At 46.6% G+C, this 9,190-nt stretch overlaps 1 protein-coding gene across 3 annotated transcripts in view; it reads right to left on the reverse strand.

The window, feature by feature from the left end:
- Positions 1 to 9,190, reverse strand: part of LOC117521436 (calcium/calmodulin-dependent 3',5'-cyclic nucleotide phosphodiesterase 1C-like) — a 303,704-nt gene that overhangs the window by 275,078 nt on the left and 19,436 nt on the right. The window lies entirely within an intron of this gene.

Raw genomic sequence — 9,190 nt, forward strand, 5'->3', positions numbered from 1 at the left:
ATACCATTAAATCATTTAATAACACTGCCAACCGATCCAGGTGAAGAACTGTTTCCTAGGTTGACTCTGACTGTGGTCCCAAGGAAGGTTCGGTGGGAAACAGGTAAATTTTCGTATTTAGTTAAAGAAAAAGAAGACGGGCATAACAGTTGGAAATTTAATCCTTTTAAGGGTTTAAAATACAAAACAGGTTGTTGTGTGGGCCGCTGAAGAGGAGGTACTGCTGGCCCACCACCACCAGATGGCGCCCTGCTTGGAGTGCGGGCTCCAAGCACAAGAGGGCGCCAGAGCCACTGGGAGTGACAGCTGTCACTCATCCTCAGCACCAGCTGTCACTCATTCATCTCATTACCATCACCATAAAGGCCGGACGGCAACTCCACCTCCTCGCCGAGAAATCTTCTACGACTAGAGGTAACCTTCTCTGCTGTGATTACTGATAATCTAATATTGTTCTGTGTGCAGTCGCATGCCCCTGAAGACCCAGAGGAGGGACAAACGGGAGCTGCACGAGTGAAGACGTACCTGGAGGTGGAGGTTATCCCTCCCGGAGGAATTAATTGTAAAGGTTGCTGGGTGTGAGGACTCACACTCACCACCTTCTGTTTCTTGTCTGCCAGCAGTACCAGGGCCGACAACGGAGGACAGAGACCACCTGGGGACTCAGGGCTTGGCGGCTTCGGTGTTCTTCAGGCCGTTGGTGGTAGAAGCGGTGTGGGCCCCGGCTCTTCGTTCATCCGAGGTCTCCTATCTTCAAGCCTGCCCACAGTCCTCCTGTATATAATTGGCATCATTATTCTTGTTTGTATTCCGTTGTGTTCTTTCACAACATTAAATTGTTACTCCTTTTCTTATCCATTGTCCGTTCATTTGCGCCCCCTGTTGTGGGTCCGTGTTACGACACTTTCCCAACACAGGTGTTACAGCCAGCAAGTTATTGGTCTGGATCAGGACAGCCCCTGAGGGACTACCAGAACACCATAGAAACACCTCACATAGCGTTTGTCAGGATTACATGGGTAACTCTCAAGGTCAAGGTCGGGAAAGTACCCCGCTAGACTTAGTACTAAGAAAATATCCAGGAAAACGCACTAAGGCCAACCAATGTATGAGAAAGTGGCACAAAAGGTCACATGGGGGCAGGCAATGGCCTTTGGAGGGATCATTTGATCCGGTGATGTGTGAAGCAGTTGCGGTAGAAATACAGAAAAAAGAAATTAAAGATCAGCAGAAGAACGTAAATAACAACAAAAAACGCACTGAAGAAAAATAAGTTTTGGCCTTGTTCAAGCAGGAAGCACAGAGGCTACAGCAGAAAAGAGAAAAAATGACAGAGGAAAGATCCAAAGAGACTAAAGCCAGTGCACCGAGCTGGGAAGCAGAGCCACCCCCATATAAACGTCATGATATGGGAAAGACAGCTGGACAACTTGTATTAGGAACTCGTGAAGAGGACCAAGGCATGGATGTGGAGGGCAAATTCACACTGACACTAAAAGCTCGAGAGCCACAAGGAGACAGGTCCTCAGTCTGTCAAATGGATCATACAAGGTCTCCAAGTCCGAAAGTAAGTGGTCGCTCACCACGACCAGCAGGGGGGGCCACAAATAACAGTGACACGGAGGCAGACGAGGATAAAGAGAGAGACCTGAAGGCTCCGCCTGCACATCGAGGTCCACTGAAAACCGTCCCCTCCCACCATAAGTCAGCCGACTGGACCGTCACAGGCTATAGAGGCTCCGAAGAGTGGCACAAGAGCTTCTGTGACACACTGGATCTGGCCAGAAGAGATAATGAAGAACTAGCTGAGCAGCTTCGGCTAGCGAAGGAAAGAATACAAAGGCATAGGGACGCCGAGGAAAGAATATTACAACAATCGACGCCCAATCAAGGGAATCACATTATAGAGCCACCCACCCGAAAAATTTCTGGTGAGATCGTCATTGAGAGTGCAAAAGAGGCCCGACTCAGGCAAAGACAACAATGTGTAGCCAAAGACATAGCGGCTTTAGAACAGGATATAACCAACTGGATAGACTGCCTGGAACCAGTCAGTCGCACTCGATCTGGAAGACAGTATGGAGCCCCCACAGAAGAAGAGGAGGACGAAGACCTCATATGCCCATTGGTGGTCAGAAATGGTCATCATGTGTATACCCCATGGAGCTGGACAGACATGGTGGGGCTGGCCAACAGGCTGCCAGACATCACCCAAGGAGCTGGGAGATGGATAACTGCCTTAGAAGAAGGCACTGCAGGGGTAACCTTGTCTTTAGGTGACATAAAAGCCTTGCTAATGCATGTCATGGGAAAACATGACACTGAAGAATTAGCAGGAAAGGTTGGACTAACACAAATGATGGGCACTAATCAACATGATGAAGTCCCCTTTAATCGCTATAGAAACTCCATGTGGGAAGGACTGAGAAGAAAGTACCCTGAGGTCTTGGATCCCTCTAATTGGATGATGAGGAGTGGACACCTGAAGAGTGCCCAAAGAAGTTCCTGCACCGATTCCAGAAGAGATGGGCGGAGGAAACAGGAAATGCATGGAACCATTCTCCAGCAACTGAAATCCTGTTTAAAATAACTGTAAAAAAGGCTCTACCAGATGAGGTTCAGAAAGCCCTAGATGGAGTCGTGGGACTATCAAAAATGAATTGGGCTTTATACTCTGAGCATATTTGTCACCATCTTGAAATCTACAAGAAAGAAAAACAAAAAGAAGAAGATGCAGCAAAATCCCTGACGAAAAAATTGGTGCAGATGCAGTTGGGAGAGCTAACCAAAGTCAAGAAAGAAAAAACAAAGACCCAGGCACCAATGATGACCCCTGTTCCTTCTGAGCAGGCAAGCACGGGCCCTACGGCAAACACTGCTGCCACCATACAGGCACCTGTGGTAACAGCCACACAGAGCCCCCAAGGAGCAGCAGGAAGCACTCCTACAGGAGAAGTCTCAGCACCAGTGGAGCATCACTATCACTACCATAGCACTGGCACACCCGGAAATGGACCCACCTAAAGTCATGGATGGAGAGGAGAGTCACAGAACTTTCAAGGTCAAAGAGGAGGGTGGCGAAGAGGATCTCGCCAACCTTCATTTGGAAGCAGATTCCAGAACTCAGCTCCCAGGAACAGTCAAGCGGGACCGCCTATGGGATCAACACCCCCAATAGGGGATCAACCCTCTAATGAGTGTTGGAGCTGTGGACAACCTGGACATCGAATGAGAAATTGTCCGGCCCGACCTTGGGTTGGACCCTCTGCCTATTGGCAATAGGGGGGCCTAGAGAAGACAGAGGGGGAAACGGTGGCATTGGCTATTTCGATGATACCTAAGGAAGAGCCAACCGTCACCGTTAATATACAAAACAGAGATTTCCCTTTCATGGTGGATACAGGGGCAACATACTCTTGCATAGGGAAAATGGGCGCTCATCTCCCCCTCTCTGGGTCTGTAATTAAGACCATCGGCTTCTCTGGGAAAACTCAAATAATACCTTTTACACGCCCACTTCCCGTAACGATTGCAGGAAAAACAATTGAAGCACCCCTGTTATACTCACAAAATACACCTGTGAATTTGCTGGGAAGAGACATTTTATGTAAGCTACAAACCCAGATAGTGTGTACCCATCAAGGACTGCAAATACACTTTCCTGACGAAGCACTCACCAACATTATGGTGCTTATGGACATGGAAAACAAGGTCCGACCTGTGCAACCCATGGTATACTGGCTGAAGTTACAACCAGAAAATTCAAATCTCCAACTGGAATGGGAAAAATGGAAGCCCTGGGCAGAACAACACTATGAAGCAGTATATACACCTAGTTTACCTTTACATGTCACCCTGATGTTCGATGCCAAACAAGAACAGGCTGACTATGCATGCTGCTGGGATGTATTGATGAATCAACGGCTGTTTCACATAACCACCACAGAAATTTATTTAGGCCCCCAAGGGGCCGCAGCTTCTGTCAAGCTAACTTCAGCTGAACAACAATGGTATCAAGTGCCGAATGCCACGCCTCATGTGACCCTTTTAGTCTCAGAAAAGTACGAATCCCATGACCTAGGCCAATGGTAAAGACAGCCTCAGAAGTTGAAGAATGGCAAAACATGGAAAGTCCACAAGTACATCTGTCAAAAGACCAGCAGTTTATACGAATTAATTTAAAAGTAAATGATGAGGCTATAGCTCAAAAAGTGGAGCTCAATCCTAGACCAGAGGGACAGATGGTGTTATCGGCCCAACAAGAGAAATTGTTAGAGCAAATACCACCAGTGGTGTGGTCCAAAAGCAAAACAGATGTAGGACTAGTAAAAACAGCCTTACCAGTAAAAATAAAAGTAAAAACCGGGAGCAAAACTGCCTCACCAAAGGCAGTATCCATTAAAACCTCAGGCTATTGAAGGCATAAAACCAGTAATTAAGGGACTAATGGCAGCTGGAGTTTTAATAAAAACTGCAAGCCCATGCAATACTCCTATCTACCCTATCCCTAAAAACAATACCAAAGAGTATCGGCTGGTACATGATCTGCGTCCTATCAATGCAATAATAGAAATGGATGCACCTATAGTACCTGATCCGCATACTATACTATCAAGCATCCCTGCTGGAGCAAAATGGTACACGGTAATCGATCTGTGTTCAGCCTATTTCAGTGTGCCTGTGCACCCAGACTCACAACATTTGTTTGCATTCACATTTCTGGGACAACAGCTAACGTATACACGGCTACCTCAGGTACTGAACCTGTCCCCAGCCATCTTTAACAAAGTCCTGGCTGAAGATTTACAACACCTTGACATACCCAGTACATTGGTGCAATATATGGATGATCTCCTTATTGCATCAGAGACTCAAGAACAGTGTGAAAAAAGATTCATTAATTGTATTGCATGCATTGGCAGATGGAGGTCACAAAGTAAGTAAGGACAAATTGCAGTTCTGCAAACAACAAGTAGAATACTTGGGAAGACAGTTGTGTGGGACCACGCGATGTATAGCCCCAAGCCAAGTGGAGGCTATAATCAAGGCTCCCAAACCCCAAACAGTGGGACAGATGCTTTCATTCCTTGGGATGGCAGGGTACAGTCGGCCGTGGATTTGTGATTATGCTATAAAAACTGCACCTTTGCGTGCCATGATTAGAGCAGTGGGGCAAACAAGCAATGCAGCTCTCCTCGTCTGGACAGATGAGGCAACGGGAGCTTTTGAGGCCCTAAAAACAGACATGCAATCTGCTCCCGCGTTAGGTAACCCAGATTATGGGAAACCTTTCCATTTGTATGTTACTGAAAAAGCTGGATATGCTTGTGCTGTACTAATGCAGGAAACAAATGAAGGAAAACAACCATTGGCCTATTATAGTACAAAGCTTGACAACATTGAAACAGGATTGCCACCATGCTATCAGGGTCTAGCAGCAGCTGCCTTTGCATTTCAAAAAGCATCATCCATAATCATGGGACATGCAGTAACGTTGTACATGTTGCATCAGTTACATGCCCTGCTAACCAGTCAACGTTTTGTCTTAACACAAGCTAGACGCACTGGATATGAAGTTGTGTTGTCCGCTCCAGAAATAACAATACAACATTGTCACACGGTGAATCCCGCCACCAAATTGACCACACCGTTAGATGGTACTCCACATAACTGTGTGGCAGAGACAGAGAAATTTTTGAGAGCCAGAGAACATTTGTATAATCACGCCATAGATGCAGATCTAACCCCGTTCGTGGACGGCTCATGCTTTCGGGATGCCGCGGGATTGCATGCGGGTATGGGGATAGTTAAACTAAACACGGATGGCGAGACCTTTGAATTACTGGAGTCCCAAGGAATTGATCAGCCTTGTTCAGCCCAACTGGCAGAAATCAAAGCCTTAACTATGGCTTGCCAGATAGCTAAAGATCAAAGTGTTAATATCTACACAGACTCAGCCTACGCTTATGGCGTATGTCATGTACATGCAAACATTTGGAAACAAAGGGGATTCCTGAGAGCAGATGGCACCCCTGTCACTCATGGAGAAGCGATTTCCCAACTGTTACAAGCTCTCCAATTACCGTCTGAGGTAGCCATCATTAAATGTGCAGGTCATCAAAAGAATAATAACATCATAGCTCAAGGTAACAACTTAGCAGATGACGCAGCTCGCAAAGGAGCACAAGGCGAAAATATGTTTCCCCTGTTAACCATCCAAGATTGTACCCCACTGGTTTCACTTGACGCACTGATAGTGGCTCAAAGTAGGGCCAGTGGAGAAGAAAAACGAATGTGGGTTAAACGAGGCGCTATTGAGACACGCAGTCAGGGGCCAGCGGACAAGCTGTGGCGCAGTAGTCATGGACATTTTGCGTTACCCACCAATTTATTACGACATGCAATCATTTGGGCCCACGGACCCGATCATTGTTCGCGAGTCCAAATTATGAACAAACTAAAAGCTGTCTGGTGGTCACCATATATGGCAGCTACAGTGGATCGTTTGTTGAATGAGTGTGAGGTATGTGCACAGTACAATGTCCGGAAATCATTCACAGCCCCTTTAGCCCACATTCCGGTCCCTGATGGGCCATTCAGACATCTTATGATGGATTTCATAGACATGGGAGCTGAAAACCGAGTTAAACGAATGAGATATGTTTTGGTAGTGATATGCAGATTCAGCCGATGGATTGAGGCAGTAGCCTCTGCAAATCAAGACCATAAAACGGTAGCCAAATTTCTGTGCCGAGACGTCTTTCCAAGATTTGGCATTCCAGATACTATCTCATCTGACAACGGTAGGGCTTTTGTAGCCAAGGTTACACAAGAAACATTCAAACAATTGGGTATCAAACAGAAGTTTGGGTGTGTTTATCACCCTCAATCAAATGGGGCGGTGGAACGGGCTAATGACATTTTAAAGAACAAACTAGCAAAAATCATAGCAGACAGCAATGGCAAACTAACCTGGCTGGATGCGTTGCCGTTTGCTTTATTGTCAATGCGCTCACAAACTAACCGACTAACCCATTTGACACCATTTGAAGCTCTTACAGGTCGGCCGATGCCTATTCCATACCTGAGAGGACCCTACGAAGGACCATCGCTGGAGCAGCTACAAGACGAATGGCATAATTATCTGAGACACTTAACCCAAATACACAAAACTATCTTTTTGCAGGTCAAAGGTGCTACAGAAGACAGAGAAGCAGAGATTCCACTCGAAAATCAGAGCATCCAGCCTGGTGATCTGGTTTACGTCAAAGTGTTCAAAAAGAAGTGGGACAGGCCCCGCCGAGAAGGTCCTTTTAAAGTTATTCTTGCCTCACGTACAGCAGTCAAAGTAGACGGTAAGGACACTTGGTTTCATTTAAACCACTGCTGTGGGGTTGGTGGCCCAGCGCCCCTGCGGCCTCGGCAAGCTCGTCTTGGCAGAGCCGCCGGGCCAAGGGGGGAAGCAAGAGAAGCCAGAGACCCTACAGCAGCACTGAGGGACGGCCACGCCTCCCTGCAGCCAGAAGAAGCACCGAGGGAAGGCCACGCCTCCCTGCAGCCAGGCGAACACCGGCCAAGGCGCTCACAGAGACTGATTGAACAAAGACGACGCACAGCTTCAGAGAGTAGTGGATCCCTGCCAGATAGAGCAGTGACAGACTCAGATGCAGACTCAGAAACAACTGGAGACGCAGGCCAACAGACAGACAGAAATACAGACCGACAGATAGACAGGCCACAGGAGACATCAGACTCGGACAGCAACTTAGTAGATTTACCGACAGAAGAACCACAGGAAGTACAACCCAGACAAAGCACAGATACACCACACATCCCTAGTGACAGCTCATCTAGTGACGGCTCACTCAGTAGCACATCTAGTAGTACATCTCAACAGTCATCAGAGCAATGATTAAGGAATTATTCAAGGGATTGACAATACTACTGGTGGTCAGTATGGGAGAAAATAGACATCCAAAACATACAACGGACTGTGCCGTGGCCATGGCCGCAATAGCAGCTAAACAAGGCATTCTACACACAGGAAAAACATATAATTTGGTATACATTAAATCAAAAGCCTACAAGAACATAGGAATACAGGGAAAGCTGGGGGATTACATATTAGGCGAAGCCATTAGCATCAAATGTGAAGAGGAGGGAACACTCAACATAGAGGTAATTTGTGATAAAGGAGGATGCAGGGAAACCAAGCAAGACTTAACTGTTACAGTACATGAAGCCACAAAATGGGTAAAAATCAAACCAAGGAAAAAGAGGACAATTAGAAGCCTAGAAACAAGCAGTCACTTAGCGAGATGGGATCCCAGTACAGACCTAGCCCGCACACAAGGGTTGAAGACCAATTTATTTTACCAATGGTTGAAATTTTCGGCTAGGCAGATCAGTGAAAAGCCTTGCATAGCCTGTCACCGGAAAGGTGTGATACCTCAGGCTAAACCCCTACCTGATATCAACAACTGTTATAGGAGCCCCCAACATAACTCAGACCAAGCAGAATGCTATACACAATGTGTTATAAAAATGGCAGTAGGTGATGAAAAATATGCTGCCGACAGTAAACTTTGTCCAGTGCCTCTAAGTACAGAAGGAACCGTTCCACCTATGATTAAAATAGAGAAAGGGATGATACACCCATTCTGTATAGCTAAAGGCTTAGTAGCACAATACATAAGCGATTGACAGGTAGGGACGACCCAGCCAAAACACCACATACAGTGTATGCAAAAGCAGCAAGAATACAAACCGGCCAAAACAGCATGGAACATTACCGTCTGTCACACCCTGCCAGCAGCAGGCATACAGTGTGAACAAATAGTACCGGCCACAGGGGGGTCTGTAATTGGACTGAATCTCACCCATGCTTCATGGGTATCTACTCCAAATTTAGCTAAGGGAACGGTACCCTTAGCTGACATCTTTGGATATGCGGACAAAGAAGGAAACTCCTGTCATCGCTGTCCCCTAATTGGAAAGGCCTTTGTGCTCCTGTGATGCTCACAGGAGCTATAACAGTAATTGAAATGCCAAATGCAATACAACCCATGCCACAGAAACTTTGTAAGAAAAGAGGAATAATGACACTTAAAACAGACTACAACGTCACAGTAAGAAACGGGATACCAGAAGGGATACCCCGACAGTTAGAAGCCATAGACAGTAGCAGAGT

The sequence above is a fragment of the Thalassophryne amazonica genome, chromosome 12 (assembly GCF_902500255.1).
Source record: "Thalassophryne amazonica chromosome 12, fThaAma1.1, whole genome shotgun sequence".
NCBI classification, from domain to species: domain Eukaryota; kingdom Metazoa; phylum Chordata; class Actinopteri; order Batrachoidiformes; family Batrachoididae; genus Thalassophryne; species Thalassophryne amazonica.